The sequence below is a fragment of the Corapipo altera genome, unplaced genomic scaffold (assembly GCF_003945725.1).
Source record: "Corapipo altera isolate COAL_440 unplaced genomic scaffold, ASM394572v1 47, whole genome shotgun sequence".
Lineage (NCBI taxonomy): Eukaryota > Metazoa > Chordata > Aves > Passeriformes > Pipridae > Corapipo > Corapipo altera.
The window spans coordinates 3,262,171-3,272,311 of NW_020884897.1; positions in this window are offsets into that span (position 1 = coordinate 3,262,171).

Genomic DNA, 10,141 nt, shown 5'->3' on the forward strand with positions numbered 1-10,141 from the left:
ATATTTACTGTCAAACAAATAAAACAAAAGCCTCATCTGCCACTTGGAGGCCCGACATCATTGTTACTGAACCACTCAGCTGGATCATCGTATTGGAGAGTCAGCTCTAAACTTAGTCTTCGAGTTTTGCAACCACACAGTAATTTAACTGTAGGAATCCTTTCAGTCCTCACGTTAACTAGCTAGATTATAACTATATGGGAGTATTGAAATGCCTCATATATTATTTATTTTAAATTGTTATGCTTTTCCCCATCAAAGCAGAAAAGGAAAACTTACCTCATGGACAGTCTAATTTTGAAAAGTTACCTTCTTGGTTCCCCTGGAACAATGAGGGATTTCTTTAATAAATTCCTATTGTGATTAGAGCTGAGCCCTTCCCTTCTATTACCTCCCTTGCTTAAACCAAAATATAATCAAAATATATTCCTTGGAGCCAATCTGGGGAAAAAGGAGGAAAATAACAGAAAACCTAACCTAAGTCCCAGAAGGAGCAGTCAGGCAGAAGTGCTACTGACAAAGGGAAATTACCATTGAGACAAGTAGATAATCAATAGTAATCAAGTTGGTGGCTCTAAAATACAGCAGTTTCCCTCAAGACTTGTATTATGTTCATCTGCAGTGGGTCAGAGGCCAAGGCAGACTAATTGCAATTGAGGTAAGCTTTTCAGAAAGATCCAGGGGACTTGAGAAATTCACAGTTTTTAATAGCTGGAACTTGTCACCTTCTCCTGGGCTGCAGTCGCTAACTGTACCCTCTGTCCCTATGAACACCAGCGAGTTGCTCCTTCCTGTTTCGGCAGGTCTGTGTTAGTGTTCTGGTCAGTTCAGGAACTGGGAACGACATCTGCCAGGTATGTACACATACAGTCCTCCAGGTGAGACCTGAAAAGCACAGAGAGGGTTTTTTGGCAATAATCTCAGTGTTGCTTGTTGCCATAATTAGGCACCTAAATATCTCCAGCTCCTGTGTACTGTATACCTCCTTGTAGGCAAATGCAAATATTTTGATGTAAGGTAAACAAATTTTGGTCTTTTCACCAGATGTGCGCTGGAAATGAGTGCTCCTGGCATTGTGAAAGAAGTATTCAAGGAAGCCATGCCACCAAAATACCAAAGCATTCCAGAATTGCCTTTTGCTGTGGCAGGTTTCAGTATTTGTGGAGCAAATAATAAGCAAGGCCTGAAAAATAAAATCCACTAAACCAACTTCATGAGTTTTGAAGCAGTCAGTACCCATACAAAGTCCTGCTGTATATGGGTTTGGAATATTAATTTTACAGGCTAATCCATCTGGCCATCTGCTCATCTGAAATTCAAACGAGACTGTGTATTGCAAGTTAATACCCTATAACAACCAATAGCTATAAATGATCAGCAGAATATGTCATTCTGTCTTACTCCTCCATCAGTGAATGACTGTGACATGTCATTTAATACTTCAGCTACTGATTATTCCTGATGGGGAGGAAGGGTGAGAAAGCGAATGATTGAGCTGGTAGTGATATTTGGCATGCATCTTGTGGATCCACTTTTTTGTTGCTCTCTCCTATGGTCCAATTATTATGGGTTGTGCCAAAGGCTAGAGGAAAGACTGTGTTTAGATCTTTAGATTGGAAGTAGTGTGACAAATAATTTCCTCTGAGAATTACTTTCCTGTGGAAAGAATTGGTCTTGACTGGATAGTCAAGACCAATATTTCAAGCTCTTGACTAGCCAGTGGAAACCATGAATATATGCAGTTTTTTTTCAAACCTAGTAAAAATTTGATTTGATGTGGTTCCAACCACCAAGCAGAGGATTTCTATGCAGAACTGAGAATACATATTGAGCTTTTTAATTTGTACCTGACTTTATTAAGCATTTGGTAAATAGCTAATACTCTCTGAATCAACATCTTTAAATCATGAAGATTTACCTAATATTTTAAAAATTCCAACACAATAGCTATAAGAGAACCAGTATTTATCATTGTCTTTTTTTTTCTAGCTTTAATCCTAAATTTTAATTATTTTTTTTTTACAAAGGAGGCCTTTGCAAACCATGTGATTTGAATAGTTACTGAATTCTTTGTCACATCAGTCGTACACTAGAAATGTGTAAGATTGGATATTATGATCATACTCTTTTAATTTCTCTAACTTCTCAATGTGATTATGGCATTAGTTATGTAATGAAACTCTAAGCAATAGTTAGTTATTCATTCTTTATGTTCTTAGGTGGAGTAACATAACAAGGGAAGGATTTACAGAAATAAATGTGAGATAGGATCCAGTTCTGAGGCTTTCCATAATGATTTTGTGGCTGACCACCTTATGAGCCCTTGGAACACTTCGGCTGTGTAAGATGCTTAAGAGTCGAAGCTTTTTTTCGAGAGAAATCTTATCTTTCTGCCATTTTGTTACATGAAATTGCTTAATGTGGTGTTTCCATTTCCGATTTTTCCAAATGCATATGGTCAAAATGATGTCACTAAATTCTTTGAAAAAAAAAAATTGAATCAGAACCCAAATTTTCCCAGAATCTAAATGTAATTTGCTTTTGGAATAGTTTCATTAATTTTTCTAGTCTCTGTGAGGAGTGGTGGCAGGATCTGAATCATAATGTTTGGAAAGGACTTTAAAGTATTTAGAAAACTATAAAATATTATTAAGTATATAATTAATTGCTCAAACTCATAATCTTCCTCATGGGTTTACTTTGTTGTTTTAGTAAAAGGAGAAGTTAGATTGCTCTAGGAAATACATTTTTTTTGTAAATTTTGAAACCGCAGCAATTTAGGTAACACATTTTAGCCTAGGTTATGGTTATGAGTTGCTGCATTACAAGGATTCCATGTAAAACCACTTCATACCATAAGGGGTAACGCCTTTATGTAGATGAATAATAACCATGAGAAATCAAATGGAGACTCAGAAGAAATAAGAAAAGGAGGGAGACGAGTGTATGTAAATCATAACATGAAGGAGATGATATTTTTGTTTTCTCTGCTGTTAGTTAATACTGAGAGAAAAGTAAAAGGCTTGTTTTTTCCTCTGTTTGGTATTGGAGAGGAGTCAGAGAAAGAAATCCTTTTGCTAAGAGCTCTGAATTAACTCAGTTTTGTTTGGCACCATTCAGGTGCTATAGACCAGGATAACAAAGGAAGCTTTCAGTTTGCCTTGTTAAGGTTCACTGAAAGAAGAGAGTGTGACTGAAAGAAGAGTTTAGGTAGAGTGTAGGGAGGCAATTATGTAATTTAAATATTTCTGTTTGCTTTTCACCGGAAGACAACATAGAGTTTGGAAAATACACAGCCAAAAATATTGTGCATCTCCCAAGCAAGCCCGTCTTAGCAATTTCCTACCCTGTCATCACCTGAAAGGTAGAAGCAAATTTTGATACATTTAAGACCAATACCAAAATGCTAAGTGCAAATGAAGATGAATGATAAATGATACTAATAATGCAGATTTTAAAGAAATACTTCATAACACAACATTTTCTGAAACTGTTCACACAAATAAGTGACTTGAAAATATCTCCTTGTAGATATTAGTAAGAAACTTGCTAAGTTATTGTACTGACTGCACAATATTTTCTTTTCAAAATATACCTGATTTCTCTTCTCCTTCTATGATTATTTTTACTGAGACTTTTCTATATTTTAATGTGACTGGAATAATTTTAAAAATATATACTGCATACTTTCTGAAAGTGTTGAATTCTTGGTTTAAGTTTGGGCCAAATGAACAATTAGTATATTATTTGCAATGTGTTGGTAGTGGCTATGTCTGCATGTGTCCCAAGGAAAAATGTAAGAAATCCATTTCTTACTGACTTGTTTTCCATTTTTCTGTTGTTGCTCTTTCTAATGCTGATTCTGACAACTCAAAATGTTGAACAAACGAAGTAAATAAGCACTATGGAAACCATAGATCATAAAATATTCATATGCTTAGAAAAAAATACATATTTAAGTTTCTTTTGGTCTCTTCAGGATGACTTTTGTCTCACTGTTTTGGTTTCAATAAAAGAGACAGCATGCACTAAGCAGATAAAATATCCATTTATGTTTGAGGATATCGAGCCAAGTTTTGCTATCAGCTGTACTACTGTAAGTGCTGTAACTTCATTGGAGTTACTGTTGTATTATCTTGACAGAAGTAGACAGCAATTAATGAGGAATATAGTTACTGTATATTTTAGGAAATCTTGAATAGTGATGTCTAACCACAGGCCAGATCTCTCCCTTCATTTCCAATAGGAAACTAAAATCAAATTCAGGTTCTAGGTGCATTTGGTGGATGTTCACATATTGCTCTGTGATGCAGTGCAGTGCCGTACTAGAGCACTTTGATCAAGCTTTAATTTAGTGGTTAGGGCACTTTCTTTGAAAATAGGAGATGAACACCTTTTATCTCAGGGGAACATATTACCCAAGTCTCCCAGGATCTGATTATATACTTTAGTTTCTCTACTGTCATTTAAAGCAAGGGCACTGACAATTTTTCTATCAATGTTGAAAGTGTGCAGTATTTCTTCTCACAGGAGAGAAATGGGCATCTAGCTCACTGCCCAGTGGAGAGTCCCACCATTCATGAGCAGTGGCCATTTGTCTGGGATTTCAAAGGAATAGAGTTGAGAGGTGTGAGATATTTCTACATGAATGAACTTGTGTTAGTAATTCAACTCTCACTCACCAAAAAAAGAGCAGTGACAGAAACCAGAAACTTTATGGTCAAAATATAAGCTGGGTTGCAGGTTTGGAACTGTTAGAACACATCCTTTTTGTGGGATACCTGTTAGACACATGGCACAGAACATTAGTGAGTTTCGGTGCCAAAAATTGTGTTTTTATCAGAGTCATTTACCCAGTAATTCCATACCTCCTGGGTGTGTTTATGCAGGTATTAAAATCAGAAAGATTGAAAAATGCAATGATTTTTCAAGGTGCCATAGAACAGACATTCCCAATAATAAGAAAAAAGAAGAGGGAAAAGGCACTGTAGCAAGTGAGATTCCTTGGCCATAGACCTTGCTATATTCCAACTGGAGAATACAGGGAATTTGTACCTGCAGTTTTTGTAATCGATTATTGGGACAGGAGGATTTATATCACAAGAACTTGTGCTGCTGAAATGTCATCATATGTTCTACCAAAGTGTTTACAATTTAAAATGTAAACAGTCCTAGAACTTCATGTTTTAGATAAGCAAAATCAGCTGGTAAAGTGTCAAAGCTGCTGACCAGAAAGAGCCATCAAGCTAACCTAAATCAAGGGAGATGTGGAGAAAAAGGAGGCATAGGTCAGTAACATGGCAGCTCCCGGGCAGGCAGGAAAACTGCTTTTGTAGTGATGAGTTAGTGTAAATGTGACAAGAGAGATCCTTCTCCCCTACTCCATTGCATTTAGGAGAGAAACAGAGTATTTTAAAATCTGAAATGGATACCTTTACCCAGGCAGAAATATCCCTCAGCTGAAAAAGAATGAATTAAATTTCTTGAACTATAACAAAAGTCATTAGACTGTCCTTTCTGTTCAAAGTTGTTATTTCTCAGGTGATCTTCGTTGTTTTTATTGGATCGTGGAACATGTTTTTCAAGTGCTATGCTGTTTACAAAGTTTAAGAAATCTAGTCAGAGAAGAAAAGTTGTACTGTCTGACTGGTAGAACCAGTCACATGGCTGGAAAAGCGAATTCCAAATGTTAAGTCCACAAGTGAATGAAGAACAGCTCATGTGCATCCACTTATAATTGTTTTGTTTATAAGCAGTGAAGGCTGAATGACTATGAATGATTCACAAAAATTATGTCTTGCAAACAGCCTAAATGTGAAAATTGAACCAGTTCCTTGTGACTGGAATTTAACCAGATTTAAGTGTAAGAAACAGATGTTCTCTATTTCCATACATATTCAAATGCATTCGTTTTTACAAAAAAAGTGGATTTTTTTATTGCTCACATGCAGCTGAGAAATCCTGAGTAAAGACTGATGACTGTCTCCACTATCTTACATCTTATCTAGAGGCCTTCCCCGTGCAAAACAAGTGTAAAATGCTGCCACGGTGATGCAAATATAAATGATAACGTGAGACAGCCACCCAAAGAGTGTGGCTGTATTAGTAATTTTAGGCCCTGGGTAAGAGTCAAACCAAGTTTTCTTTGTAAAACCATGATTTGCAACCCAAGTTACTTAGTTACTTGTGAGCCCTCTATTTAATCTACAGTAGTTGTAATGAGCTAACTAAGTACCAAGACTATCTTTACTAAATCCAATGTCAGATTTCCCCATCACCTGTTTCACAGATCTGAAAGAAGACTATGATGTCAATACATGGGATTTAATTCATATGACTATTGAATATTTGACATATTCTATGCTAGGGAGTTACCAAAACTGAATCAGAATGAAATAATTTGTAGATGAGAACTCACCAGGGAAGGACAATGTTGTGCAGTGTGAACAAGTCTGGATTACTGTCTAGAATTCTTCATTGCTATTGATATGTGTCAATAAGCCGTTATTGCTTATGTCACTATTAAAAAAAATTTGATTTTACTGTTGGACAAAAGTATGTCTCCAGATAGAAGCTCCACAAACTCTTTCAGATATTTCATTTTTCATCTTAAGTATTTGGGGGGAGGATTGTTCACTTTAGGATTTAAATGGAAGAAATAATGATGAATTAATTCCTGCTGATTTGGTATAACAAGAGTATCTGCTGCAGTACTGTTTGCAAATTCATCATCCATCTGTTGATTTTTTCTCCCCTAAAGAAGCAGAAATCACTGTGCTTTTGAGAATATGATAAGTTTATGTTTGTGTAGTCTTGTATTACCTTATATTAAGCCTGGTTTCTTCTTCAAGGTCTGTAGCAAGTGTATGAAGAAAGTCTCTAAGATGATATGCAGCGGGAAGTTTCTTGGCACTGGCAGTGGTCACACAGCCATGTTTAAAAGGATGTACACATTTGAGGTTGCCAGATTGGCCTCACCATATTTGAGAGATGTCTCCACTGATGTGTATTCTATGTGCGCACGTGGAGAGAGTAAATTTCACTTAGAGTGAATAAACTCCTGGGATTATTTTTTCCCAACACTTTTGTGTAATCACCAGAGTGTGCCACCTCCTTCAGCTAATATTTGCAGTAACTTTATATGTTAAAACAAGGTTATGCAGTAGCTGTTGGTAGCTTAACCATGTGGCTGCGAAATTAACCTTTGACCTTTCTTAGCCTCATCAGGAAATTGACTTCAGGAGCTATTCCTTAACCCAGGATATGTGGTTAAAGTTAAACATCACTAATGGGAAGTCTAGTAACAGGAAATGTGTGAATGCTAATCCATACAAACATAAACAAACCTTTGGCTTACATACAGTTTTATCGGAATTTTCCTCCTGACTCCCTTTCACTCAGTAAGTCAGAAAAAATTACAAGTGGCTTGTTAAAGTCTTTGAAAAACCCGAGTTTTGTGGCTGTAGGTTCATTAGTTTTCTGCTTAAGGAGACTTTAAAACTTGGGTAGAATTTTGTGAAGGTACCTCAGGGCAGGTACATGCAATTCACCTTCACTGCAGTTCTGACCAATGATCTTATTTACCAGAAGAGCACAAATTTTTAGGCAAACAACTAACTGGGAGTATTTCTTTTTGTGTAACAGAATTGAGTGATTTAGAGAGGAAGGGCTTACAAAACAATCTATTTCCATAAGCTCATTTTGAAATCTTTTTAGAAAAAAAAATTGTCAGAAAGTCACTGAAATGAATATAATTTTAGTACAGAAAATTAACTTTTAGTATATGAAACATTTTTATTGTTCCCATTGGATTTCTGTTACATTTCATTTGGAAAATAGGCTGGTGTAACTTGAAACTAAACACAAGCCAGTTAACCACTGCAGATATAAATACAGACCTTACCTGGAAACCTCTGACTTTTACTTTTCTCTTCATACTGAATCAACAAAACCTTCACATTCAAATTGAGCTCCACTGAGTTCAGTGTGATGTTGTGTATGTCCATTGACACAGATCAGCTTTCAGGATTAGGGCCAAAGTAATTTTTCTGGGAGGAGTTTCCTTTAAGTCAAAGGAGGACCTTATGGGAGCAGAAAAAAAGTCCAGTCAGAAAAAATTCTTTCTCAAAACAGGAAAGAACAAGATAGCTGTAAACCAGTAGTCTACAATCTCTGTAATTCCTCTCTTGACCTCTCCAGGATGGGTAAACCAGTAATATTCATAAAAAACCCCCAGCCAAAGTATTTACTATGCATATTAAAGTAAGGGCTATGTATGGCATGAGAATAGTGTTATATATGTTCACTTCATATGTATTTACAAAGTTGGCTAAGCCATGAGGCACAAAATTCATGGCCTTACTTTGCAGATAATTTTTTTCGTAAGGGAACATTTTCAAGAGAGTTCGTTAGATGTACTATTATATTAACTTCAATAAAAATCTTATTGCATGTAAAATGAATATTTGATGATTATCTGAAATGCGTTTAATGATTAACAGTTGTGAAGTAAACTGTAAAAGAATCATATCAATCCAACCTTGTTAAATAAATTTGAGATTAATTCAATTTGCCTTAATACAGTGTCTCCTCTAGAGATCATAAAAGCTTCTCTTTGGGGCACTGCAAAGTTTGACTTCCCTTAGAGTATTTAGTTATCTTTCTATTTCTGGAGCCCTGTTTGCAAATTGATGTATTGTAGTCATTTACACCACTGTAGTCCAAAAGCTCTTTGCCTGTGATACTGAGGCAAACTTGAAAAATTGGTTTTGATCACAGCCTCATTAAATACATGCTTTACAGCCTCATTCCACAGATGAGTGAGGAATATGCAGCCTGCAAGAGCCTTCCCACTTAAATGTAGTAATGTTTAAAAAATTAATAAAAAGTAACTATGTAAAGGTGTGACTATTTATAAAAGCAACTCTTAGGGCTTGATTCTCTCATTAATCTGGTGCTGTTGCAATCATTCCTGAATTCAAGAAATTTAAATATAACTCAGGATTTGATCATAAGTTAATGGAATTTAATGAAAAGCTGTAAAAAAGAGTTAGAGTAAGCCTCATAGTAGTATTAAGCTATGAGGTTTTTTGCTAGCAAAAATAAAAGGTTTTTTTTTTATAATACTACTTGGCAAGGGTTTTAATCAGTTCCCTTGAATAACATTTTATAGTGAATTTCAATCAGGCAATAAATTTAATATTTTAAAATACTTGAACCTTGTGACACTAGTCTTTTTCCACAGGAAAAAACTCCTCACTTTTCATATAAATCTACCTTTTCTTTCCCCCCAGTCAATTTTTTTTGTTGTTATTTTCTCTTAAAAAACTGTTGGTACCATTGAGAAAGAATCTGTCTTTATGAGGCTTGTTTTTATAGAACAGAAATTACTGTCACATGTCTGTGTGAGACACAGTCTTTTTTTGCTTCACTGCATGTCATTCTAAAGAGGAATGTAATTTACCTAATTAAATGGTTATCTGTAAGATACAGGCATCCCTTATGCTGTTGGAGTGAGCACAGAACCGTGCCGGTGTACCTGGTGAACCTGGGAATCCCTTGCTTCCCCTAAGAAGGAAAGATCTGGTAATTCAACAGAAGATCAGTCCTGAGGCTTTGTCATTCTAGATGCTGGAAAAAATTATGAGGAATCTGTCCCAGGTTTTACGCTTCAGGCACCAGATTATCTTTTGATACATTAAAGGGTGGTGCTGCCATCCAGAGGGACCTGGACAGGCTGGAGAAACGGATGATAAGAATCATATAGAGTTCAACAAGGAGAAGTGACAGGCCCTGCTCTTGCAGAGGAAAAACCCCATGCACCATTTGTATGCTGGGGGCTAACTGGTTAGAAAGAAGCTTTGCAAAAAACAACCCGGTATCCTGATGGATGCCAAGTTGATCATGAGCCAACAGTGTGCCCTTGCAGCAAAGGCTAAATTTATCCTGGGCTGTATTAGGAGAAACGTTTCCAGCAGGTCAAGATCCCTCCCATTTCTTAAGCACTGATAAGGCCATTCCTTAAGTGCTGTGTCCAGTTCTGGCCTCCCCAGCACAAGAGACACATGGACATACTAGAGAGAGTCCAGTGAAGTCCATAAAGATGATTAAGGGACTTGACCGTCTCTCCTGTGAGGAAAGG